A 26,293-nucleotide genomic window follows, 5' to 3' on the forward strand; every position below is an offset into this window, starting at 1 on the left:
TGGGCCCTGGGCAGTGTGAGTGCGGAGTCCCAACCACTGGACTGCCAGGGAATTCCCCTCACCTTACTTTTTATTTTTATTTTTTTGTGGGAAAATGGACATTTTTATTTTAATTTTTAAATTTAATTTAATTTAATTTTTATACAGCAGGTTCTTATTAGTTATCCATTTTATACATATTAGTGTATATATGTCAATCCCAATCTCCCAGTTCATCACACTTTTTAAAGCAATACAATCAGGGTTGTGTTGAGATGATATTGCCAGTGTACCAGCAAGTTCTCTCACAAGAGCCCAGCACTGAGGCTCAAGATGGAATAAGAACAATATTAATAGTGGCTCAGATTTGCATCATTCTCTGAAGCTGGCAAAATGCTACTGCAGCGTTGGCGATGAGAAAGATTTTGAGGTCTTTACACCTCTAAGGTTCCCCAGTTTGAGAGTCATTTATCCACAGATTTTTAACAGTACAGACCACACTGCAGGGCACAGCATCCCCACATTGTTTTGTCACTAAAATTCAGTTTATAAAAATAGCTTTCTTATTAAAAGCATCGGCAGCCTGCTGCTGGGACTTCTACCCGGCAGTCTGTTTCCTCCTGTTCCAGAGCAACAAAACAGAAAGTAAATAAACCTGAAGAGTGCAAGCAATGGGTCACTCAGAAGCTATGCAAACAACCTTTGCTTTCAAAAAACAGAATCCTTACCATCCTTTGTCTTCCAAGAAGCTAAAAAAGCTACAAAACTGTAATGACTTTCATGCAATCTTTCCAAAAGTGTATGCATGATAATATCCCACTCCTTTTACAGAAGGGGAAGAAAGGGAGGTGCCTCACTCCATAGTTTACATTCAGGTCAAGGCCAAAGCCAAGACCAAATTCCACAAACATTCACTGAGCTTTTTCTGTGTACAAATTACCATGGTAAATGTCAGATTCAGGTTGTGATCTTCAGATATGTATTTTTTCACTACGAAAATTTTGTCAGAAGCATTCTTTTAATTGACAAATGGAATGAAGAGAAAAAACCTGGCATTTTTTTAAACTAGAAAATATTAGCTCTTTCAATGTGATTTATGCTACTTTGAGTCAGGAAGAAAGATGGAGATATTTCTGTCTCAAAGAATTCCTGGTTTCATAGATTTTCTTTCTTTCTTTTGTTCTTTTTAGCAGCTGAAGGCACACCAACAAAAGATTCTTAAGAAATAACAGCCATACATTCTATTTTTATAGGTCTGTTGCTTCTAAGAGTCCAGAGCAGTTTGAAACCAGTACAAATATGAAAGCAAATAGTGTGTAGCACAGTGCTTGGAATAAAACAGACAATAACTTACAATGACTTGGACTACAGCATTGCCTCACAACATGTCTTTTTCTATGATTTCTTTGACTCATGGTTTGGGCTAGACTTGAAAAACTTAGTTTATTATTAAACAAAACAGGAGGATTAAAAGAAATGTGTTTTTATTTTTATTTTTTAGTACCCAAGTCAAAGCTTTATATCACTGGGTATATTATTACGATGCATTTCCTTAAATTCTCTCATTCTTATGAGGTAAGCTATTATGTCCATTTCACAGCTGGTAAATCTGAGGCTCAGAGAAATTCATTGACTTATAAAGAATCTATTAGGGGATACCACTGGGATTTGAATGCAAGTCTCTTCATACCTTATACCTTTTTTTCACTATTTTGGGCTGTAGTATTATTCTATGATCCATCACATGTGAATCTAAAACAGTCTTCTAGGAGCTGGCTATTGGTGCTGTTGTCTGCTTTTCAAACTGGGTGTTAAAATTTGTTAGACTTTTAGAGATGGACAACTTTTCATAAAAGTAGTATAGCATTGGTATGTGTGAACGCTTTGCTTCCAATAAGCAGAATCTAACTTAAAGACTTTTAATATCATATGAATCAGTTGCTAGCCCCATTCTTGTTTTGGAATATTTATTAGCATTTTCAGGAGAGGAAACTACTGAATAGTGAAGTAAGAATAAAGATAACAGGAGAAGATGGTCAACGAGGAAGTGGCTGAAATGATCACACAGGGTGCAAGACCTTGGTGGTGCAGAAAATAAATTGGGGATGTGATTTGATTCAATCGTTCAACCTGTAGTTATTAAACACGAATTTTAAAATGTTACAAGATTGTACTAGAAGTTTATGAACAATGCATATTTTGAGCAAGTGGCAGATGGGAGATGGAGCAGGTAATATTTTGGAGCAGGTAGTACTTCTGAAGCTTCTCTTATGTGCCAGTCCTTCTCTCTGAAAGAGAAATTTAATCCATTTTTACATAGAAACAGGTAGAGAGGGAGGAAGGAGAGAGACACAGAGACAGACAGACAGAGAGAGACAAAGGGAAACCAATGATGGCGGAGCTGGGATTTAAGTACAAGTCCTTCTGGCTTCCGGTCCAAGTTTTTTTAAAAAAATTTTTGGCCAAGCCCCCAGAGTGAAAGTGCAGAGTCCTAACCACTGGACTACCAGGGAATTCCCAGTCCAAGTTCTTTCCATTCTAACATACTGTCTTATGGGGCAGATGTGGATTCAGTAGAACCAGGGAGTTTTCTGAAGGCCTCTGGTGAGTTTGGCAAAAAGATACCTGTTAGCTTTGAGTAATGCCTAATGCAGCCCAATCTTCAGCGCAAACCTTTTTGCCTCTTAAATAACATGAATATAGGCAGCATTCAATAAATATTTGAGGTTGATTTTTACTTACCAGGAGTTAATTTTCTTCTATATCTAATTTTTAATACATTTACCTTGTCAAGAAATTGGCTTGGGAAACCTTGAAAAATCCTTGAGTCCCTCCCTAACAGGGTATGAAATTAAAATGAAAACCTCTAAGAACTTATCAACTTTATTTCAGAAGCATTTACAAGTGTAAAAATTAATCTTTACAGGGATAAGGAAAAAAATCACAGCACTCTACTAAAAAGCTACTTGTAATGACCCATTTTAAAAAGTGGAAGAGGTTTTACTTTCCAAAGAAACATGTTATTTACTCTATATGTTATTCAAAAACGGAATGATTTCATATGAATATATTTGTTTACTTAAAACTAGAGCTGCCAAATTGTTATCTATAATCAAATATAGTAAGCACTGAATTCTTCCTTTACCCCTGATAGCTGTATTCCCAACACTCCACAAAAAACCAAAAAAAACTATACAAAAAAATCTGAAAGCAAGTCAAAATTTGTTTCCAGTAGATGGCACTGCAAATCAAGGCTTTATGGGTCTATTAACTATTATTTCTTTGACCAGAATAATTATTTCTGTAGTGAGATGCACTAAAGCGACTTATACAGTAAAATCAAATAGGTTGGGGGCTTTGAGGCTACAATAAAGCTGCATTGTCCAGTGTCCTGACACTGATATTTCTTCTCTATTTAGCATAGTTGGGGAGTTATTAAGGTAGTGGGTGCATATAACAAAAACTGTCTACTTGCTTTTACGTGAAACCCACTTTTTGATGTGGCATTTTGGTTGCCCATTTTAATTTGTTTAGTCTATTTTATGTTATAAGTCCAAGGGGACTTTCTATACTTTTGCACAGTGCCTGATTCAATCTCACTCCAGTTAGGTAACTTGCAGAGGCAAAACTGAGCCCGGGTCATAAGCCATACCCCTGACCTGTGCTGGTTTTTGGTGTGTGTATGTGTTTGTGTTGGGCAATAAATAGCCTCAGTTATAGAGAATGTAAAAAATTGCAGACAACTCCAGCTCTGCCACGTAAAACGTGACACATGCTTACATGACACATGCCCACGGATCAGAGTCCTGCTTCGTATGTTAAGGAATACATGCTTAAAACATATTTAAAAACCATTTAAAGGAGACATTACACAAAATAGAGACTAGAACATATTAAATGCTATCACGTATGTAAAGACACCTAGAAGAGCGTCTGGCACAAAATAGATGCTAAATAAATCTTCCCTCCTCTTTCTCCTTCTTTAATGGAGTGCAAGAGTGAAAGGCCAGGCCCTGTTCTGCAGCTGTAGGTGAGACCTCTGTCATTTCACCTCCCTGGACTCAGGCTTCCTTGCCTCTCAAAAGGGCTGGAAGCCAGGCTGCAAGATCTAGAATATTCTGCTTCATATAAAATAAGACTCACAAGTGGAGTATGTGATACTAGGCACCCAATACAAGTAGCCTCAGAAGCTGGATGTGACTTTTCATCATGATGTTCGTCTTCCTCAGTGAAAAAGAAGCCATCAGTCAAAACTGGCACTTTCACAGCTAAACCATCTCTGCTCTTTAAATAAATGTCCTAGGAGAGTTCAGACATCACGAATTTTTTTCTTTTTAATACACCTTGTGTGTGCAGTTATTTTTTTCTCTTGTCAAGGAAGCCTGAAATTTCTTCATACTGTACAGGAAGCAACGGTGGGTTTCTGGAATTTTTGGAAATGGATGAGAAAGTGCTCCAGGTGATATCTTTGTGGAGCCCTTACTCACCACTACGCTCATTTACCCATTTAAACAGTGAGCTCCATCACCCAGGCTTTTCTCAGTGACTCTCAGGTACCTTGGCCCAGACACTTAGATGGGCAAACAAAAACCCATACAGTAAATACAAAAACACAATAGTAATCTAAATGAGGCAAAAATATGACTCCAGCAATACCTTTACTGCTGGTCGGGAGGGCAAAGAAGGCGCTTCCCCTACCGATCTGTTCCTTTTTTTTCCTCTTTGTGATCCCAGGGTTTACACCTTGGCTATTTTTAATTGGTAGAGATGGTGTTAGGATATTACAGAAAGCAATCTGTGGCTTTGAGCCGGGGTAGATTGATAAGCACTCTTTAGAGTTTGAAAGGACTTTACAGAACATCTAGTCCAATCTCCTTTACCCATGAGAAAAGAATGGCTCAGAGACATCATTTGATTTACATAGGTCACACAGGAAATTAGTGATGAAGCAGGGATGAGGTCATTTGACTCCCAACCCAGGCGCTAAGTGCTTGAATGGGTATAGGGGAAAAGGGTGAAAAAATAAGAGAGTGTCTTCAGATTTCACTCTTAGTGACCTCAGGAGGGGTGATGGAAAAACACAATCTCACTTGGCCTAAGAGACAATATGTTAAGATCCCAAGCCTCCAGCAAAAAGAAGATTGCATACATTCTTCAAATATTTGTTTATTTTCAGGGGCTTTTGGGTGACACTTTTCCATCCTTCTGCTTCCATGTTAAGCTAATTTGTCTAATATCTCAGAGATTGTCTATGTTAAGGAAGCAAAATGGTTCATTTTCTTTAGGGCATTTCCTCATACGATAACTTAAACATGGAGTAATTATGAGCAAATTGACCAACATTCGTCTTGGTGTGAAGATTATTGTGACAAGATTTAAGTAATCATATGTCTTTAGCATAAATCATATGCATATAGTTTTCGACTCTCCTGCAATACCTTTTGAAACACACAGAATAATGAGTGGGAAACTTTTCAACTGTTATTTTTATTCCTAAATATTTTCCAGTTAGCAAATATAATTTTAATATTTTATATACTTTAGCCTCATTCGTAGGAAAGAATTCCCAAGTCCCTTGGAAGGCATAAATTAGATGTGTAGGTGTATTTTAAAAGTGATATAATTCATGGCATAACCATTGTTTAGGCATGAAGTAAGTTACAGTCAGTTGGTGTGATCAAAGCCTTATTTTTGCCAAGATTTTTAGAAAATGTTAACAATTTATAGAGAAATCTCGTGGCGTTTATCATGAGATTTACGTGGTTGAACTTCTCTGATTTGGAATGTATTATACCTTCTTTACTTTGAAACAGTCCCAGTTTTTACAGAGGCTTTATCTTTGGCTAACTCTGCTGTTTTCTCTCCTCCCCCTCCCCCCCCGCCCCCCCCCCCGCCTTTCTTTAATTGATTTAGGGTGGATTCTACATCTGGAGACTCACATCCCTAAAGTATCTGCTTCTGAAATAAAAATGAAAGTGGGAAGGTATTGGAATGGGATGAAGGGCCGCGTTAATTACCTCGGGGAGTCTTCGAACCAATTTCTTCTGCCTCATTGATGTCCTTGGATAGAGGAGAATGGAGGCAGGATGCAAAATAAAGAGCCAAGGAACGTTCAAGAAGTCACGTGGGAAAAGCAATATGAAAGTAGAGGGTTGCCGAACTTTGAGAAATTTCACCCTAGACAACGTTGAGATTCTTGGAGGTAACAATGTGATGACCATCGTGTATTGTGGCTTCATGATTTTATTTCTTAATCGCGATAAATATAAAAACTCTAACTCCTCCACACTGTTCTCCAGACTCACGGGCAAAGTTATACAGGGGTCTGAGTACCAAAAACATAAAGAGACCCCAGTACTTTGGAGGAACCGTAAGATAATGTATACACAGGCCATCGAGTTAGGGATTCGGTGTCCTTTTGCAATTGTTTCTTATTTTGATGAAATAACGTTCCGTTTATAATAATGACTCAAAACTGGTAAACAAACCTAGAGCCGGCGCAATGGCTGCTGTAGTTCACGTCGCCGCAGCTCTTGGAGAGGGAAAGTGCATCCTCTCTGTAAACTGGAGCCGCCCGGAAGTCCTGGCGGGGGGGAGAGGAGCGGTCCTCTGCCCCCTCCCGGGCCCGAGCCCCGCGGCGAGGTTTGGGGCACACGAGGGAGAGCCACGGCCACCGCGGTGGACGCAGCGCGGCGGGGAGCGGGGCTGGCTGGAGGAGGGGATCCGCTCTCAGGCCCCTCTGCTGCGGCTGCGCTTCAGCGGTGCCGAAGCTGGTGACCCTGTCGAAGGGAAGGTCTCGCGGGGTGGGTCTCCCGCGCTGTAAGTCCCCTTGGGATGGCACCGTCCACCGCCCCCCTCCCTCCCTACGGGCCAGACTGTGTGTTGAAGGATCGAAAAGACGAGACCCGGGGGTAGAGTCCAGAAGCCTGCCTGGAGTCCCCATTCTGGATCCCTAGTAGCCGCGGTGCAAACATGGACTCATTTGGGAGCCGTCTCAGAGTACAGAGGCAGGCAGTTTGGGGCGACAGCGTTAATGTGCAGGAACGGGGTGCGGTCGGTGTGAGGATTCTTCGCCTTCAGTGACCTTCAGGTGAAAGAGGTCGTATGTCCCTAAGAGGAGGGGACCAGGAAGCTGGAGGGCATGCAGACTCCGGCTGGAGTTTGAACTATGAGTCGCTTGTCCTTTCTGAGTCTCAGGTGGTACCTCGAATGAACGTGTGACAGGACGAAGGCGTTTTATACCTCGCAGAGCGCCCTCCAACATGTAGGGAAAAACAATTTGCCCAGACTGCAAGTGCACGGCGTCTCACTGCCGCCGAAGCCCCCGAGGATCTCCGAGGTCCGCCCACCGTTTCGGTGGAGGGGCCCTCGCGACCGCGTGGCTTGGCTGGAGCAGTTTCCCGGCACGTCCCTCGCGCGGTTCTTCTAGACCAGCCGGGCCCCGCTGTCGGGGAGAGGACTCGCCAGGGCAGGACCCCGCCCGTGCCGCGCGCGCTCAGACTCTGACCTCCTCTCTCTCGGTCCTCCCCGCGCCTTGTCCCCCGCCCTTCAGAGCGTCCACCTATCCTCCGAGGACCTCTAGTGCCTGAGGTCTCCGGTCCGCGAGGACTCGCGGGGGTGGAAGGACGTGGGCGGGAGGGCGGAGCTGCGAACTCGAAGCAGCCTTGGAGCGCAGGGTCCTCTGGCCCCCCCGGCCCGGGCCAGGGAAGGGGCGCGGCGAGAGATGTTCTTAAGAAGGAGATGGACACAACTGGGAGACTCTGGGGGATTTTACCCCTTGTGGCAATACAGCAAAAACCCTGACAAAACGTGTCAGTTCTCCATTTCCCACAGAAATAAATTCTAGCCCCCAGCAGGATCTCCTCGCTCCTTAGTACAGCAATGCCCACCTTCGGAAGTTCTCCGTCTTGCCCACTCGGGCGTCGCCAGCATTTCCGCATTGGGGACATTACGTTCAGTCTCTGCCCAGCCGTTGCTCGGGCCGGGGAGCTCCACTTTGTCCTCCCCCCACGCCCCGGGCAAAGTGCCCGCGGACCCGCACACGCCGCCGGAAAACCCTACCCTGCGCCCGTCTGCGCTGCCCCTGTTTCACTCCCACCATCGCAGAGGGCCACGTTTTTCTCGGGCAGGATTCCTTTCCCGCCCTACAAGAGCCAGCCCAGGCCAGGTGCCCTCTGCGGTCGCCCCGGCCCGGACATTTCCCCAGGACACGCCGTGGCGACCCTCGTTACCTATGTCCTGCCGATCGCAGCGGCAAGCTGGCCCGAGCAACCCCAACTGAATTTTCCGACCCCTCTGGGCTCGTTTCCCTGGAAAACCTTTCCCCGACCCCCTCCCGCCATCCCTAAGGGGTCAGGAAATGTTTCAATCTCCATAGAAAAAGCGCAATTTAAGTGCCGGGTGGGGCGCAGTGGGCGGGACGCGGGTCGCAGAAAGAATTGAATTTCTCTCCGCTCGGAACCAGCCTTCGGCGGATAAAGCGCAAGTTTGTGCATTTGGTCCACGGAGGGATTGCAAACCGACGAAACAGAAAGTGTTCCAGTGAGATGCGGAGTTTGCCCAGATTTCCCTGCAGATGGGTGTGCGGAAACGCCTGTGATGGGAACTTTCTGCAGATCGTGTATGGATGGGAGCTAAAGAAAAAAAGGGAGGGGAGCGGGGCGGGGAGGGGGCAGTGGGAGCGTGAAATGTGCCTCTGTGTGTGTGTGGGGGGGGGGGGAGGGAATGTGCCCAGACGCGGAGGCGTCACAGGGGGGGCGTCACAGCGGGGGCAATGGAAGGAGTGCGGAACGTCCCGCAGGCTAATTGGCTTAAGACGTTCTGCAAGCGCTTGGAAAAGGTCGTTGAAGGAGTTCGCTGCACACACACAAAATAATAATCTTAAAAAAGAGTGCCGGGCATGCGCACAGAGAGGATGCCATATTGGAATGAGGCTGTAGTGGGAGTCGGCGGAGTGGAGCGGGCGCGCGAGGGAGGCGGCGGGCGGGGAGCGAGCAAAGCAGAGCTAGCGGGTGAGGTCGGTGTCCCCCCCACCACGGCGGCGCCCGGGGTCTTAGTCCACGCCGCGGGGAGGACGAACTTCATCAGGTAGGACGCCGCGCGGTCGCTGTCCCCGCGCCCAGCCAGCCCAGCTAGCAGACCTCCGGCCCGCAGGTTGAGCGCGCCGGTCAGCTTCTTTTTTCCAGCTCCGAAAAAAAGGGAAGCTGGAGCCAGCCCGGGGGTGGGGGGCTGGAGGAGGGGGTGCTGAGGGAGAGGAGCGAAAGGGAAGGACAGGAGGAGAAAGCGACAGCACTGGAGCAGAGCCCCCAAAGTCCGCTCTGCGCTCCGGGTTGTCATTTTTGCTCCCCCTGTCCCCTTCCCCCGGTCCCTCGGCTTTGCAAAGCCCGGCCTTGGCGGGGGTCCGTCCGTAGTTGCAAAGTGTCCTCCTCCCCGGGTGCAAGCTGTCCCCTCCCGCCGCCCACCTTCCTCATTTGTGCGCTCATTTTAGCGACGCAGCCGCCCTTGCTACCCCGCGCTCTCTCGTTGGGGTCTCTTTCTTCTTCTTCCTTTTTTTTTTTTTTTTTTTTTTGTGTATGTGTGTTTGGGGTGGCGGGGGGGAGTGGGGGGAGAAGACGGTGGGGTGAGGACTGGAGACCAACCATCAAGGGGGTTAAAAATCGTGGACACATTCGGAATCCCCCCTTTGGAAACATTTGCCTGTGCAGCTGAAATGAAATTGTCAGTAGTAGTTTCGGAGCGTGCTCCCGCATGGATGATCTTTTTGTTCTTTTTTTTCTTTTCTTTATTATTATTATTATTTTTTCTTTTACGTTAAAGTAATATCCTGTCACTTGGGGCTTTCCTGTTGTCTACTCTCATATGACCTTTCAAAATTACTAATCTGATCTGGCTTTGGAGTTTATTTTTTTTAATGTGTGTGTGTGTGTGTGTGTGTGTGTGTGTGTGTGGTAAAATCCGCCAAAAAAACAACTGTAGGAACTGCTAGATATATTTACTGATTTTTGACCCGAGGCGGCGGGAGGCGATTAACCGGAGAAAGGGGGAGCCTTAGGTGAGGGAAGTGGTTGATTTGCGGTGGCCAGACGCAAGTCCAGAGCCCGATCCGTACTCGTGTTTTCTTGGAAGCAACGGCGGGGAAGGAGTATTTAGAAGCCGTGCCAGTTTCAATATGGCGGGCTAAGGTGGCTTTTAAAAACTGAAAATAAAGGTTTTGAGGTGGGAAAAAACCCAACCGGAGGTGCCATCTCTTAGTTTCAACTCTCTTTGACTACTCCAGTAGCTGCTTTAGCGAATTAAATGGGAAAAAAGAGAGGGAATGAGCTGCCCTAGTTTTTTCCGTGGTTAGAGTCTGCGTGTGTCCAGTCCATTGCTAAAGGGGAGAGGGGTCCCGCTGGCCCGGACCGGGGCATCCGAGCACAACTGCTCTGTGTGCCTTTGGATCAGTGTGCATACCTGTGTGTGCAGTTGGCGGGCAGGGTGCCAAAGAGATCCGCCCCGAATTCGTGTGTGCGTCTTGGAACCAGACCCTACCATGATTTGACATGACAAACTGCTGACACGTGGTGCAAAATACATGAGGGCAGAGGGAATGATTTATTTCGGCTTTCTAGGAGACCAGTTCTCTTTCTCTGTATGCTGGATCCTGTGTGCGTAAAGCCCGGTAGGTGGAGCGGGGAGGTGCTTATTAAAAGGACTCACTCACTGTCCAGGGTTTCGGGTGAAGTCGGACTGCAGACGCCCGTGGGGTTCTGTGTGCAGGGGGCGCGCTGCAGTTAGCGGTGGGCACCCGGTGCAGTTCGCGCCGCGGTGGGGTGGGAGGTGGGGGGGGCCGGCGTCCGGGGCTTGGTGGGTAGGGTGGGGGAGTGAAAGTGCAGCGGCGGAAGGGCGGGGGCGCGCGGACCTCCGCTGCAGAGCGTGCAGGGGGGAGGGGAGGAGTTGCTTTTGGAGTTGCGCTCTAGGGGCGGTGGGGGATGGGGAGAGCGTTAGCGGAAGAAAGTGTCCCTTGCTCTGATCGGGCTCCGAGAGGGCTGGATCCGCTAGGGGCCTTCTCGGCGAGCGAGCAGGGGTGTCGCCTTGTGCTTTGAGAGGGCGGCGAGGTGCCCGGGAAAAGCCGGCCTCCGGGCCCGGAGAGGGTCAGGGAGCGGAGTCTGAGGGCAAAGTCGGAGCTTGTGAGTGGAGCCCGAGGGAAAGCAAGCAAACCGAGCGCCCTTAGCTGGGAACTGGGGTCCCCGACAGGGGTCGCTAGTGGCCAGGATGCAGCCGCGGAGCGGAGGTCGCGCAGCGGTGCCAGCGGGGTGGACCTGGGGGACTGGGGCCACACGGCGGCCGCGCGCCGTCCCCAGGGCCAGGCGAGGGCCGGTCCGGGGTACCTTCTCTGTGCCCGTGGCCTGATGGCGCGTCTTCCTAGTGCGCCAAGATGATTTTAAATCATGGGGTAAAAAAGATAGCGCTGGCCAGGTCTGTAGTTACCGCAGTAACGTGGTCTCTGGGCATTTTCAGAGGCCTGGAGGGAGGATCGATGGTATCGGCTTGTCTTCCCACTTAGACGGACGCCGCGCTGTCGGACAGGCCAGTCCCTCGCGGCGGCCCGTGGGTGGGGCCTGGGGGGAAGCATCACCAAGATGCGAGACCCCGCGGCAGATTTTCCCTCCGACTTGGGCGGCGGGGCTGAGTGATCCGCGACCCTCAGGCCCAGACGCGTTTCGCACCCCCAACCGCCGGGCCGAGCGCGCGGCGCGTCCCCGGCGCTCCGGTCCCGCGCGTCCCCCCGGGGACAGCTCTCCCGTGGGCTTCGCCCAAGTGGAAACCAGCCTAAGATGGCTCTGTGCTTGTAAACTGCAGTTTCAGCCGGGAACCCCTCCCTTCGTCCTCCTGACGTCGCGGCTGACAAGCGCACAATTCACTCCAACGCCCCGAAACCTGCGATTTTGCACCTAGCTGTGCGGTGGAAGCGAACATACAACCGACTGCGAAGAACATTCCACAGGATTCTCGCAGGGCCCAAGTTTTCCTTCTCATGGGTAGGAGCGGGAGGAGGGAGGAACCGAGACGAGGCAGGAGCACGGCCGACCCCCGCCCCGAAACCGGGGCTGGGGACTTTCACGCGTAAAAAACGCAGGGAGGTGCCCCGGGGACGCGGAGGGTGGCCTTGCGGAGCGATGGCTACTCTCAGGGGCGCTCGTCCTTGACCACACTGGTGGTGTCGGGAGTCCGGACACGACGCCGGGAAGCCTGGGAGGCCGTTTCCAAACTTCTGTAGACCTGCTTGCAGTTTCGCTTTCGGAATTTTCGGGATCTTTGGGTTTATAGAGTTGGGTGGGATTCCGGGAAGGGCAGGGCGCCAGGGGCTGGCCGCACGGCTACTCGTTCCTTTCAGTGCAGAAGTGAGACTGCTCACCCACTCGGGCGTCCCCCGCGGTGCCTCCCTGGACCCCGAGCGCCGGCGCCTTTGAGGGTCTGGGGCTCCAGGCCCCGCGCTCCGCCCCGACTCCGGAGAGCTTGGTCCCCGCGCCGCGTTTTGTCGGCTCCAGCGGCGCAGCCGCGGCGGATCCGAGCCCACTGGTGGGAAACTGCCTCCGACGCAGGCAGACCCTGCCTGAATCCAGATCCATCGCCGCCGCCCTCTACCTTCACTCACCCTTCCACCCTTGCACCGTAGCGGAGGGACCCGGGGGACCGATTGGCGTGTCTGTACCAAGCAAATGGACCCAGGTTTCACCAGGTCGGAGAAAAACCGAAAACAGGCTCAGATTCGGCCCCGTTTCCTGAGAGTCTTTGGGGGTGGGGAGCGAGGTGGAGCGGGTAGGTGTGGGGGAGGGGAGAGGCCTTGGTGGTCAGAAGGAATTGCTGGCTAGGCTGTCCTTTGAGATAGGAGATCTGCTACTTTCTCCGTTCGAAGCATTAAATTTGCACACACTCTGCTTTCTCCTTTCCATAAATAAGTACTGTCTCAGATTTTTATCTTAGTTCATGGCTGGGACCCTGCCGCTGCCTGGAAGGTGGCCGGGGTGGGCGGGGGACCATACACCCATGTGCACCAGAAATTCTCCAGTCCCCTACCCAAGCTGTGCGCAGAACCCATTCCAGGGCCGGTGGAAACCACTGCCCAGTGGCAGGGCGATTCAGCACCCCTTACCCCAGAGAAGAGTTCCATCAGCCAATCTGTCTTGATGTGTGTTGTTCTAGAAGTGCCAGCTGAGACCTGCAGGGGTGACAAAGGAGTATTTCCCATTTCCCATTAGGTTACCCACATCTTGAACCTCAAACAAGCCATCTGCTGGGACATGAATTTCACTAATGATGGGAATAATTGATCAGAGAGGGCTTTTCCTCTTCATGTTTTCTTGCAGAAATTGTGGACTAATTTTTTGGGAAACCTTGCTAGTTTCCCAAAACCAGCTTTATGATAACTAGCTTTATGATTCTTGACTTAAAAAAAAAAAAAAGAAGCCGGAAGCAGAAGAGGGTCCTGAAGAAAGGGGAAAGCCATGCTGATTTCCCTTTTCTCTTTATAATAAGACTTTCCTTTGCTGTCCTGGGAGTGCTGATGGGTCATTAGATCCCATTTTGCCCACTCTAGTTGAGGTGGCATTTTCCACCTTTCTCTCTGTGCCGTTGTCCCCAAAGGACTTGCCAAATCTGAGCAAAAATGCTGGGTGATGGAAACATTGCTCTGAGCAGTAAGTGAATGAGACTTCCCTTGAATTGATAGAGGGTGCTTTTGGGATCAGAGAAGCACATGTAGTGAAAACGCAGAAGATTTCAAAGTAGAAGAGTTCCTTTTTTTTTTAAGTAATTGAACAAAAATAGTCTACTGTGGAATTTGAATTACCTCCAGTTCTAGTATTAGATACCATTTCTCTCTTAGTATTTCACTATTTTTGGAACTTTTGGAGTTCCCGTAACAGTGTAGAGGCCATAAAGAAGAACTTGTAAAAGGTTCTTGTCCCAAAAAGAAACTAGGATCCATAGTTCAAGACACATTCAGTGTTTTTTTCTGACTGTTCTTACATCGACATTGCCCTAGTAGCAACTTAACTGTTCTCATTCTACAAGTAAGAAAAACTGGTTAGGGAAATGATACTTGTCATGACAAACCATCTGTGCATTTGTAGTGGTGACCCGTGATCTGACAGCTCTGTTTTGTAAGGAAGATTCCTGACAGAGGAGGAGAGGACAGAATCGGGAGGAGGCCTGGCTTCTAGTTTCAGCGATGCTTCTGTCTGGCTGTATGACCTTGAACCAGTTACTGGATGTCATCTTTCTGAGCCTCAACTTCCATATCTACAAAATAGGTGCTTTGGACTGGAATCTCACTCAGAGATCCCCATGGTTCTATTTGGGAAAAAAAAAGACCTGTGGTTCAACACATCTATGCAGACCTGCCCAAGTGATTCATCTTTCAGACTCTTGTCCGGAAGGTAGAGTGGAAACATTATACTGGCCATCGTGACAGAGGATGTCTTTGAACACAGGTCACCGTGCAGAAGTAACGTGGTTATTGTTAAGGGATGCAAGCTCCACACGGGGTCATGGTTTCACTTGTGCTCTGGAAAAGGAGAGGTGTAGAGAAAATTGAGGCACACCACTCTAGCCTTCACATATAATCCCAATAATGGCAGGGCCTGGGCCAGGTCATAAAGAATACAGGCCATAAAGAAAAACCTGATTTGAGTTTGCTCTAATAATTCCTAGGACTAGAAGGGGCCATTCCAAATAGCCCTCTCTACCCCACCTGCCCAGACAGGGTGAGTGCTTGGACCTTATTCGATTATATTCATAGTGCGGGTGGATGGCTGCAGCCTCCAGGTAACCCAGCCAGTGAAAGAATCAGATCTGACCCTCCATTTTCCATTCCTGCCCTTCAGGCTGGGCCACTGGGCAAGTACTTCCTCTCTTTGTAAGACTGATAATGTCCTGGGACGTTCTTAGGAAACTTGATCTTGTTGGCTAAACCAAGTGTTGGCTGTTTGGAGGTCTGTGTAAATAAACAAGATGTTTATAGACAGGAAGGTGTATTGTAAATAAGGGAAGATACTCAAATTTAGAGCTTGCGGTCTAAGAGGGAATGTTACATGATTTATATAAAGTTATCAAATAAAATTCTTAAAGGATTGGTTTTGCATGATCAGTACAGCAGTGTTCTGATTAAAAGATGCCACCATCATACTCCCCATCTGGTTAGCCCGTAGAGAATTTTAAAACGTGCTAATTCTTCGCTATACATTGACAGTTAGGGTCCTTCATGTTACCGGTAAGATGATACTCACTAAAGGTTTTGCTCTCTTGTCATGTAGGTTTTTATTCTTGTGATAAGATAGATGTCTTTGACACTGATTTAAAGAACGAATCCATTGTGCTTTTGGTTTCATTCTTTTTGATTTTCTTAAAAACAAAAGTGACACATTTTGGGAGATGCCTTGCATTTGGTGAATTCTGAAGTGTTGGGCAAAGAGCGTCAGCAGTTGTGACTACAAAGGAGGGGTTTGGAGCTGGTGGGACGGGGGGAGGTGGGACAGATTTGTATCCTGTGATATTTTTCCCCCTGCAGTTGTATTGGCTGAGAAAAGATACCTTATAAGGTTATTTAAGCATCCTTTCTCCTAAATTTGGCTAGTTGTTGTTTTTTTTCGTTTCATTCAAAACTGAATTATGAACTCAATCACTTTCAGGTACAATACGAGCATCTGAAATTCCAAGTGCAAGTTCCTACAAAGTCTCATGTAAAAGATAATTCAAACAGATGCTCACTGAAAAACCACACATTTGGATTTGAAAGGGTTGTGGGATTACTCTGGTTTGGAATTATCTGTTTACTCTGAATAATATTAAAAAAAATAGTAACTACTCATTTAAGCATCTGCTATTTGCCAGCCACTCTTCGAATTGTTTATATTTGTATATCCTCTATTTTATGAGTGTTGTCACCTCCATTTTGCACATGGGGAGATGGAAAGGGAGCCTGAGTCACTTGCTAGCAAGTTTGAGCAAGAGAGAGAGGATTTGAATCCTAGTTTTTTTTTTTAAACTTTGGGTTTTTATTTATTTATTTATTTATTTATTTTACGGCTGTGTTGGGTCTTCGTTTCTGTGCGAGGGCTTTCTCTAGTTGTGGCAAGTGGGGACCACTCTTCATCGCGGTGCGCGGACCTCTCATTATTGCGGCCTGTCTTGTTGCGGAGCACAGGCTCCAGACGCGCAGGCTCAGTAATTGTGGCTCACGGGCCCAGTTGCTCCGCGGCATGTGGGATCTTCCCAGACCAGGGCTCGAACCTGTGTCCCCTGCATTAGCAGGCAGATTCTCAACCACTGCGCCACCAGGGAAGCCCTGAATCCTAGTCTTAAACTGTCTTGAAACTGTGTATATTGATTACCTGCTATGCGTGAGACACAGCCTAGCAATTTAAGTGCATTAGCTTATTTAATCATTATAGGTGAGTGCTGGTATCTTTATCGGTAATTTATTGAGTCTTTGGGGAGGTTATACAGGGCCACACAAATAGGTTTGTTTTTTTAAAATATTTTATTGAAACAGAGTAAGACTAGAGCATTTTCCTTTTGCATTCAGTTCAGACGGTCATGGGAGAAGTCACTGTTTTTAAATTTTGAAGTGAAATTACGCGGTGTTCATGGGCTGGGAAAGAATGTTGTTCACAGTCATGTGATTTGACCATTAAAGCTTTGGAAAGTGTTGAATTTCTGAAATTTCATCTTGATTTAAAAAATAATTGGGAATTCCCTGGTGGTACAGTGGTTAGGACTCGGTGCTTTCCCTGCCGTGGCCTGGGTTCAATTTCTGGTCAGGGAACTAAGATCCCACAAGCCACGCGGCGCGGCCAAAAAAAAAAAAAAAAAGGCTTTAATATAAGTCTGTTTTCTTCCCCCCTCCCTCTCTGAAAGACACTACCCACTAATGAGGGTGAGAATAAGTTTAAAAATTCTCAAGTCGCGGAAGGTGAAAGACACTACCCATTAATGAGGGTGAGAATAAGTTTAAAAATTCTCAAGTCGCGGAAGTAGTGGAGAGTGGAAATCAGACAGACAGCATGGAAAGCTGGGGAAGGAAGTACGAATTTTCCCTTCTAAGTAGCGTTGGCCGCTCGTGAGCACAGTCTCCTAGATTCTACTGAAGTTCTTGATGTTTTATTGGATTATTTTCTTCTGTGGTGTGAAACTGAAGATAAAATCCCAAAGCTGTTCTCCCTGGGACGTCTAGGTCAACTCTGCTTCTCTTTGCTCCTGGGTCATCCGCTCCTTGCAGGCTCCTCCAGGGGTGAGTTGACCTCACGCTTGAAGCTGACAGCTCAAAGCCAGCTCCACTTACCCTATGTGAGTGGAAGTTGATTTCACTTCCTTAAAAGTCAAGTTCTGCCAACTCAAAGTAGCTGGATTTTCATAGAAAGTGGCTTTGGCATTATTTTTGAAAGTGCACTAAAGATGGTGTGAATACACTGTGGCCTGATGGTTAGAGTGAACCAGTCTTGGGAACTTAGAAACCCCAGTTCTGGTTCAGAGCTTTTCATGTAACCTTGGTCCAGTGGGTAAGACTCTGTGCTTCCACTGCAGGGGCCGTGGGTTCAATCGCTGGTCTGGGAACTATAAGATCCTGCATGTCTCTCGGCCAATAACAACAACAAAAAAGAGTGGAGTGGTAGAAAAATCTAGGGGGATGGAGGGAAAAGCACAGTGCCAAAATTTCGGTTGGATTCCTCTGGTGTTTGCATACATTTCTGTAGGGAAGACACTGCCTTTCTAAGGGCAGAGAAGTGGACAAGGGCAGCCTTAGAATGAAGGTACGTGGGGCGGGGGGGGAGGTGAGGGTTTATCTGGAGAGAGTTAACCTGTGTCTTTGTGAACCGGAGGACAGAGGTCTTGAAGATGATGTTAAGAAATCCAGAGTGCAGATGTTTACTGTTCCAGGCATCCCACTTGTTTTCTTAATGAACATCATGGTTGATATTAACTCACTAGGTTAAAGTTCATCTGCTTCTAATCATAGTTATTCTTTCATAATGCCTCATCTTTTATTTGTAAACATACAAACCACAGATGTAAAATCACTACCCCAACCTCTAGCTGTTTGTTGCAGGCTAATGGTTGGACCCTGTTTTGCTCATTTTGCCCAGATCGATTTGCTAAGATTTCCACTGGCCCGTCAGCCTGATTTTGGTCCTTTTTGAATGCTGCAGGCCTCATCCTGCATATTTTGTCTTTGTCCATCTTATTCTCAGTTTTCAGCCTTAATTTTCCACGTGGCCTAATTAAGAAGAGGCTTTTTAAAGCCCCAGAAGATAAAAAGATGTGTGTTGGAGAGACTTACCTCCCTGGTGTTTGGATTTTTGTTTTTTGTGTGCTTTGGGGGGCTGATTTTTCAGATATTTATCCAGTGGCAGGTGGCAGGGAGAGGGCTCTCCTAGCTGAGTCTGTCAGCCAGGCCCAGAGTCTTCCGAGAAGCATTAACCTCAGTGTGCTAACGAGACAGAAAAGAAGGTTATGCAGAACATAGCTGGCGATGCTTCATCCTGAAGCTGACAATTTCCAAGATCCTTCAGGGCCACGCGCCTAATGGATCGAACCCCTGCCAGATGTGCTCCCCTGATTTCAGGGAAGGAGATGTGAACAGCTGGATGCCATCATTTATTTATTTACTTTTTATTGGGGTATAGTTGTTTTACAATGTTGTGTTCGTTTTTACTGTACAGCAAAGTGGAGTTCCCTGTGCTATATAGCAGGTTCTTATTAGTTACCTATTTTATACATATTCGGGTATATATGTCAATCCCAACCTCCCAGTTCATCCCACTCCCCTGGTGCCATCATTTTAATAAAGGCTGATGGTTATGGAGCAGCTCGTTTTTCTCTGCTCCCCTCTCCCTTGATCTCCAGCAGTCCACAGCACTGTTACTAAAAACAGCCAACTCTGGAATCAAACCTACCAGCCCTGGTTTTCTGTGTTTTTTGATGTTCTGCTTGGAGGCCGGAGAGTGGCTCTAAGTGGGGTAACAGAATGTTTGGAGCCTTGAGTTTTGGTCCTTGTCATTATTTGTCTTTAAAACTTTAACTTAAATATGCTTTATTCTTCCCAGCCAGCTGCAAAATGCAGACCGCCCTCTTCCCCTTTTCATCCCCGCACTCTGAACTAGAGCGGCTTTGGGCAGTGTAGCAGATTGTACACTTTGTGTAGCCAGCTGGGCATTGGGGACCCGACCCCCCTCTTTTACGAAAGCTTTTGGGATCCAGCTTAGACCATGGTGACTATTTCCTTTTTTGAGTCTTTATTCCGTTGGAGCGGATGCTATATTGTTCTCTCCTACTACATACACTTTTAACCAGGAAGGTCTGGGAAAACCCAGATTTCCTGAAATGTTTGAGTGGGAGGGGAGACTTTAGGAGGCTTCTAGAACAGTCCCTGTGTTTTGCAGATGAGAACAGTGTTGCTTGTTGTTGCAGTTAAAAAGGCCAAGAGTACATTCTGCTAAGTGATGGTCACATTATGGGGTAAAACCAGATCTTCTGCAGTCTTCGGTAGGGTTTGTTACATTTCCCAAGTTCTTTATAACCAAAGTAAATTAGAGTGTTTTTATTGATTTTGCATAATGATTTGCAGTTGGATGGGCTCCACTTATTACTATCTTATTATTTACTATCTTGTTACTCTAGTACATTTCCTTTCTGCCTTTAAATGATATCACTGATACCATGTGATTGGTGCCCAGTTTTATGGATATGTATCTATGGCTTAAAGTCAGCACCTGAAATGCTCTTCAGTTCTTTTATGAATCCTCAGCTCCGTTGCAGAACCCTGCAGGCCGCGGTGACTCTCCGGCTGCATCCTTCAGAGGTGGGCTTGCAGAGTCCTGATCGGTACTTTTCATCGTCGGTGTCTTAGTTGATGGCAGGATGACTGCGTGGTATCCCCAAAGCATCACTGCTCTGCATCTGTCTTGCTCGAAGTCATCCGATTCATAAAAATCCCCTCAGAAATTTAGGTACTGATGATTAGATGTTATCTATGCATGTCTAGCTTACAGAAGGGTCCTTTGTAAGATTTCTTTACTTCTTGAGTTCTCATGACTGTACATACAACACATGGGCTAGCTTCCCTAAAATGACTCATATGCCCACATGTGTAATGTGAGATGCAGTTCTCCTGTAGAATATGAGGCTACTTAGCTTTGTTAACAGCCTTGGATCGATGCTCTAATTCATTCCTCTTAATATTTGTAGGTATGGGGAAATCCTATGTTTGGAGTTTGTGCAAGATGTTAGCACTAAATGTCTGTGTTAATTCTGAAACGTCATGCTTCTTTGATAAGGTCCTACAACCAGGCTCTTCTGTGTCAAGTATTTCATGTCCGTCGTAAGCTAACCTAAGGTTGGTGTTTACCTTTGTGGCTTGGAAGTGAATTTCTGGTGTAAGAAACCCTGTATCACTACCTTGATGCAAAGACTGATTGTATAGTAGATTTAATTGGGTCTTTTCAAGGCCTCCGCCGTCTTGACAGTAAATAAGTAGTGAATCATACATAAATAATTCATAGGTAAATAGTTAATAAATAAATAAATGAACTTCCAGGATGGGGCACAGCTAGTCTGCAGTTTGATTAGGTGTTCTCTTCTCTTGAGCGAGTAACTTGGAAGGCTCATTTTCTCGTTTTTCGCATCCCCGCTTTTGAACGGCCGATTTTGCTCAGTCTGGAGTGATACACTTGCCGTTTGGTTAGGAGGTTAAGAGGTGACAGTTAAAACCATGAATCAGAAGACACATTTGCTATTGTGGGAATCGTAGGCCACCGCCAGCCCTGGTATTTATTCCTCAACCTCCTCTTATCTCCTACATATCTTATTTCCTAGGACGGAGGTATGAATCGGGATGTGAAAAATTAGCATTTCTTATGCTGGGGCAGCAGTTTGTGTCAGATTTCAATCTATTTAGAGTGAAAACCCGATGAAAACCAATTGCAAAATGGCCAGGAGATTGTGGTCCTAATCAAGATAAATCAAGCTCTGAGCATATGGTGGATGGCGAAATTCCATGAACCTTCTGCCCCAGAGAATCAGTTCGTCTCCCTTGATGATGGAATCAGGAAGGCCTGTCTCTTCTGAGAGAGGCTGTGTTGGCTTGTGAGAGTGGGGAGAGCTGGGCTTCATCATGCATTATTAACAGAGTGATCTGGGTGACAGGGTGCGTGTAAATAGAAGGAAGCCTTCCTTGATAAGTGCCTGGGCGCTTAACCCCTCTTTGCATCTTCAAAGCCATTTACAAATATGGTACTTGCAGATACTCTTGCGATGCCAGGCTGTTATTTGCATGTTGTTTCTTAGGGAAATGGAAGCCGTGATTTTCAGAGATCAGGTTTTGGTCACAACGTGGGTTATGCATCCTTCAGAATCCTCTGAGATTTTCCATTTTGATGGAAATGTTTGGAAAGGTCTTAGCTCAGATTAGGTGTCCTGTGCTCATTTTGAAATTTCTGGAGTGTGAAATGAGGCAGTTTTCTCTGTGATTTAGACATGCTAGATTTCCAACGGCAGCTAGAGTATGTCCGGAATTCCATAAGCTTTTAGTTTAGGCCTTCACTTTTAATTTTCAGTTTGGAGAAGAGTCTGTCTTCAGAGTCACATAAAAAACAAAACAACTGCAAACATTTTTTCCCGTTTCTGAGTAGCAAGCTTGAAATTGTAAGCATGTTCATCAGTAGGAAAATTGCCCGTTCCTTGAACTAGTTTAAGGCAGGTCCCTTTGAAAGGACTAGATAATTGGGTAACTTGAAAAGAAATGCAACATTTCTTTTATTGCTATTATAATAACGCTCACTGGAGTGAGTCCTTCTGAGAAGTACGCCTTTGGACCTTGCCTTTTGATGAATGGAGAGAAGAATGATTTCTAATGCTAAGGTATCTTCATTAATCCAATGTAAAGTTTCACTTTTTCACCTGAACTTTGAGAATTTTGGTTTCAAAGTCTAGTTGCACAATGATAGTTTAATATTTATCACGTCTAATAAAGAAATCAAGGAGAAAAATGGGGTACTAGCACTAGCTTAGGGAAAGGAGAGAATTTATTGACACACGTCTGGAGATCTGAAATTGGGGCTGCACAGCTTTTTATTGTTGTGGATTTAGGAGTGAGATCTTGTTTCTTAGAGTCTACACTGCAGGGAACAAAATGACTGTGTTTCTGGGATGTTCCCTTCTAAACCAGTGTCAGTAGGCGGGAGACCCCCCCCCCCAGCCCTCATGTTGGCGTATGGGAGAATCCTCTTCTGTGTAATTTGACCAACCTAAGAGCAAAGACTTAAAGACACATTGGGGTTTCCTTTGGGAAGGACCCAGCTGGGTCTCTGTGCAGTGGTTCCCAAGGTGTACAGTCTTCACTCCTGCGCCCTGAGATGCCAGTCAGCCTTTTCATTCCCCACTCATAAACATGAGAAACCACAAAGTATTACCAGACTTCTGAGGAAGGCAGCTAATATAAAACAGTAGAGACCAAAACTAACCAAGGGAGAAAAATACCTGCTCTTACAAAGGAGAGAAGAAACATCTTACAAAAAAAAAATCATGAATGGCCTCAGGGATATAATAGAAGATTTTGCATCTATGGAACAAGGTAGGATGGAAAAAGGGAATATTCAAAGAATTAAAAAGAGCCTCTTGAAATTAGATTGTAAAACTCCATAGAAGAGCTAGGAGAGGAATTTAAGGAAATACCCTAGATGGTAGATTAAAGAGTAAAGGGGCATAAAAGGGAAAATGAGGGAGATTAACGAGATTCAACATTGGAATGAATATTAGAATGAAAGAACAGAGAAAATGGAGGGGAGGAAATTGGCAGTAATTCCAGGAAATATCCTGGAACTGAAGAATAGTTTCCAATCTTGAAGGAAGTCATTCAGAGCCCCCAAGCCACAAGTAGATTACCATTTGGTACCTCATTGTGAAATTTCAGAACATCAGAGGACCTGGTAATTAGGATGGGACCAGACTTCTCAACAGTGGAAGCTGGAAGACAATGTGGGGAACCCTCAAAATTCTAAGAGAGGATGTTTTTCCAGTTTAGGATTTTTTAATTGACATATAGATGATTACAATGTTGTGTTAGTTTCAGGTGTACAGCAAAGTGATTCATATATATATATTTATATATATTTTAAGATTCTTTTCCATTATAGATTATCACAGGATATTGAATATAGTTCCCTGTGCTATACAGTAGGTCCTTGTGGTTTATCTATTTTGTATATAGTAGTATGTATCTGTTAATCCCAAACTCCTAATTTATCTCTCCCCCTGCTTCCCCTTTGATAACCGTAAGTGTTTTTTCTATGTCTGTGAGTCTGTTTCTGTTCTGTAAATAAGTTCATTTGCATCATTTTTTAAAATTCCACATATAAGTGATATCATATGATATTTTCCTTTCTCTTTCTGACTTACTTCATATAGTATGATAGTCACTGGGTCCATTCATGTTGCTGCAAATGGCATAATTTCATTCTCTTCTTTGTGGCTGAGTAGTATTCCATTGTATATATGTACCACATCTCCATTATCCATTCATCTGTCGATGGACATTTAGGCTGCTTCCATGTCTTGGCTATTGTAAATAGTGCTGCCATGAACATTGGGGTGCATGTATCTTTTCCAAATTAGAGTTTTCCAGATATATGCTTGAGGAGTGGGATTGCTGGATCATATGGTAAAGAATATTTTTTACCCACCTAAACTATGGGTTAAAACGTGAGAACAGGTTAAAGACATTTTTATGCAAAGCTGCACATGTTTCTACCTAAATCCTTTCTTAGGAACCTTTTGAAGAATGTGCTCCATCAAAAGGCGGGAGAAAACCAAGTGAGGAAGACCTGGGACACAGAATAAGAGGAGAATCTCATAAAAGAAGTGAAGCAAGATCTCAGGATAACACCTGCTACCAGGCATAGAAGGCAGTTAGTCTAGATTAGAGCAGAACAGAAAGCCTTGGTAGAAATTACTTCAAGATGAAATTAAGAAAATACCTATATATCTCAGTTTATCGAGAGATTTAGACAGTTAATGGAAAAATTGGCTTTGAAAGAGTGAAAAGTATGTAGAAAGCTAAGGTCATGGAAAAAACAAGGCCATCATTAACTCCAGGGAAAACTTGTGTGAGAAAGGAAAAGTAATCATAGTACACCACATGGGTCTGCTGTAATGTCTTTATAGAGCCATAGTAATGGGATCATACCTATTAGGAGGATGTGTATATATATATGTATACACACACACACACATATATAAGAAAAGAGAGAGAGAGGTGATGTGAGTGGTAGAGTATCACCTGATAAAGACAAAAACTGAACAATTAATAAGTAAGCTGATATTCAGAGATGAGATGAATGCCAAAACAATCCGCTAAAAGAGTTGGAAGTGATTGCCTCAAGGAGGAGAAGGGCAGGAGAATGCTGTTTGTTTTTGTTTTTGTTTTTTTTTTGGAGGGGTGCATCATGTACAAGCCTTGTAGAATATCTGGCTTTTGAAATTATATGCAGACATAACTGATATAAAAAATCATCTGCTAGTCTATTATATCTCAATAAAGCTGGGGAAAATACCTGCTAGGAATGAGGGACCTAACACAAAGAGTTCCTAGAGATGATGTGATCCAATCTCCTCTCGACTTTTGAGAAAACTGAGGCTGGAAAAAAAGAATTTGTCCAGATACTTTGCTGCATGAAGAGAATGGCTCTGCCATGAAGAATCAACACAGTACGTTCTTGGTACTGTAACTCTTATCGAACTTTTATGGACAACAAGCTCACCTGACTTGAGGCAGATGGTAAAGCAAATCTTGACTTTGCAAAACAATGGAATTCAAAGAACAGGTATTCTATAAGGAAAATGATTTATAATGCAAAACTAATGCACGTTATTTAACGCAAAACCATTTCTACAAAACCCAACCTAACTCTCCCCACATTTAAATGACTTTGCAGAAATATTATGTTCTCTACTGTACTTACGATAGATATATTTTGATGAGGAACTATTTTTCTCTCTCTAAACAACCCAGGCAAAAATCTTCCTTTAATAAAGCAGTGGTTCTTAGAGTGTGGTCCTTGGGCCAGCAGCAATCAGTGTCACCTGGGAACTTATTAGAGATACCAGATGACTAGGCATTATCCCAGATCTGCTGAAGCAGAAGCTCTGGGCTGGGGGCCCAGCAGTCTGAGTTTTGATACGCCCTCCAGGTGATTCTGTTGTTCCTTAAATTTTGAGAACCACTGGAATAGTCGATGACATTAAAGGCAATGCTGACCGCCAACTTCTTTAGAAGTTAGGCTCATGGGGGTGAGTCCCCACTGCGTGGGGATCCTTTTTCATTTCCTACAGACCTCATTCTCCTCGAGGTTTAAGCACCTTGGTCAGGATTTAATGTGAACTGCGATTTTTTTGGGGGGGTTGTGCGTAATAAACCAGAGGCAGCCTTTGGCATTATTGATGAAAAACTTAGAGAACACTGAGTTCTAGAGTACAATCCAAGCATCCTAATTACAAGCTTATTACAAAGGAACATGGTCCTTCTCGGGTGTATCTGTTGAGATTTGGGATTGGCTGTGTATCAGGGACCATCAGATAGAACCGTGTAAACAAGATAGAAGCTTATTTCTCTTGAAGTAATCGTCTGCAGCTGATGGCAGAACCAAGCTCTGCCATCAGTGGGGCCTTCCTCTGCGTGATCTCAGGTGGCTCTGGGGGTGACTGGTAAAGGCCCACCCCTCCACCAAAGGGTGTGACCTTCTGGTCACTCCGCAAACTTCCCACTGGCCCGAATGGAGTGGTGCGACCACGTGCAACTTCGAGGATGGCCCGGCAGTGTTTATCTTGGTTAACTAGTCCTCCCTGCAGACGAAGGAGGAAACGGAAATTTGGGGTGGGAGACGTTTAACAGCCTCTGGTGCACAGTCATTTCTACCTGTGTGCAGGTTCTGGTACATTCTGTGCACAGTAGAATGCCGTGTGATGATCAAGCCATGAGTCTGGGCTCCCAGGCCATGCAAAACCAGTGTCACCCCTTTATAAACCTACCTTAAATGGCCCCAAGTTCAGTGATTGCTGAACTAAGGATGGGGGAACGTATAAACAGTAGTCATAGTTCTATTTTGCTGACTTTTCTCAAAATTAAAGGAAAGTTTGGTGCATAGAAACACAGTCTTGTACATGTAAGAATTTCATGGATGGTAAAGACAGGGTATTAGAAACCCAATGGGGTAGGAATGGATTATTAACTGCGGGAGGTGGTCAGCTCAGAACTGCACCGCACAAAGTATTTGAGCATAAA

The 26,293-nt window shown here is 45.5% G+C and overlaps 1 protein-coding gene across 5 annotated transcripts in view; it reads left to right on the forward strand.

Moving 5' to 3' along the window:
• The first annotated feature begins 8,507 nt into the window (after positions 1 to 8,507).
• SFMBT2 (Scm like with four mbt domains 2) overlaps positions 8,508 to 26,293 on the forward strand; it is a 222,258-nt gene continuing 204,472 nt past the window's right edge. Inside the window, exon 1 of one of the 5 annotated variants that reach the window (XM_061179566.1) lies at positions 8,508 to 8,599. The gene's annotated coding sequence lies outside the window, so the exon portion shown is untranslated. Of the gene's footprint in view, positions 8,600 to 8,893; positions 9,067 to 10,700; positions 10,758 to 11,961; positions 12,000 to 12,631; positions 12,701 to 26,293 lie in introns of those variants that run through there. The other 4 variants (XM_061179563.1, XM_061179568.1, XM_061179564.1 and 1 more) reach the window with 4 other exon arrangements.

Source organism: Eubalaena glacialis, chromosome 2 (assembly GCF_028564815.1).
Source record: "Eubalaena glacialis isolate mEubGla1 chromosome 2, mEubGla1.1.hap2.+ XY, whole genome shotgun sequence".
NCBI classification, from domain to species: domain Eukaryota; kingdom Metazoa; phylum Chordata; class Mammalia; order Artiodactyla; family Balaenidae; genus Eubalaena; species Eubalaena glacialis.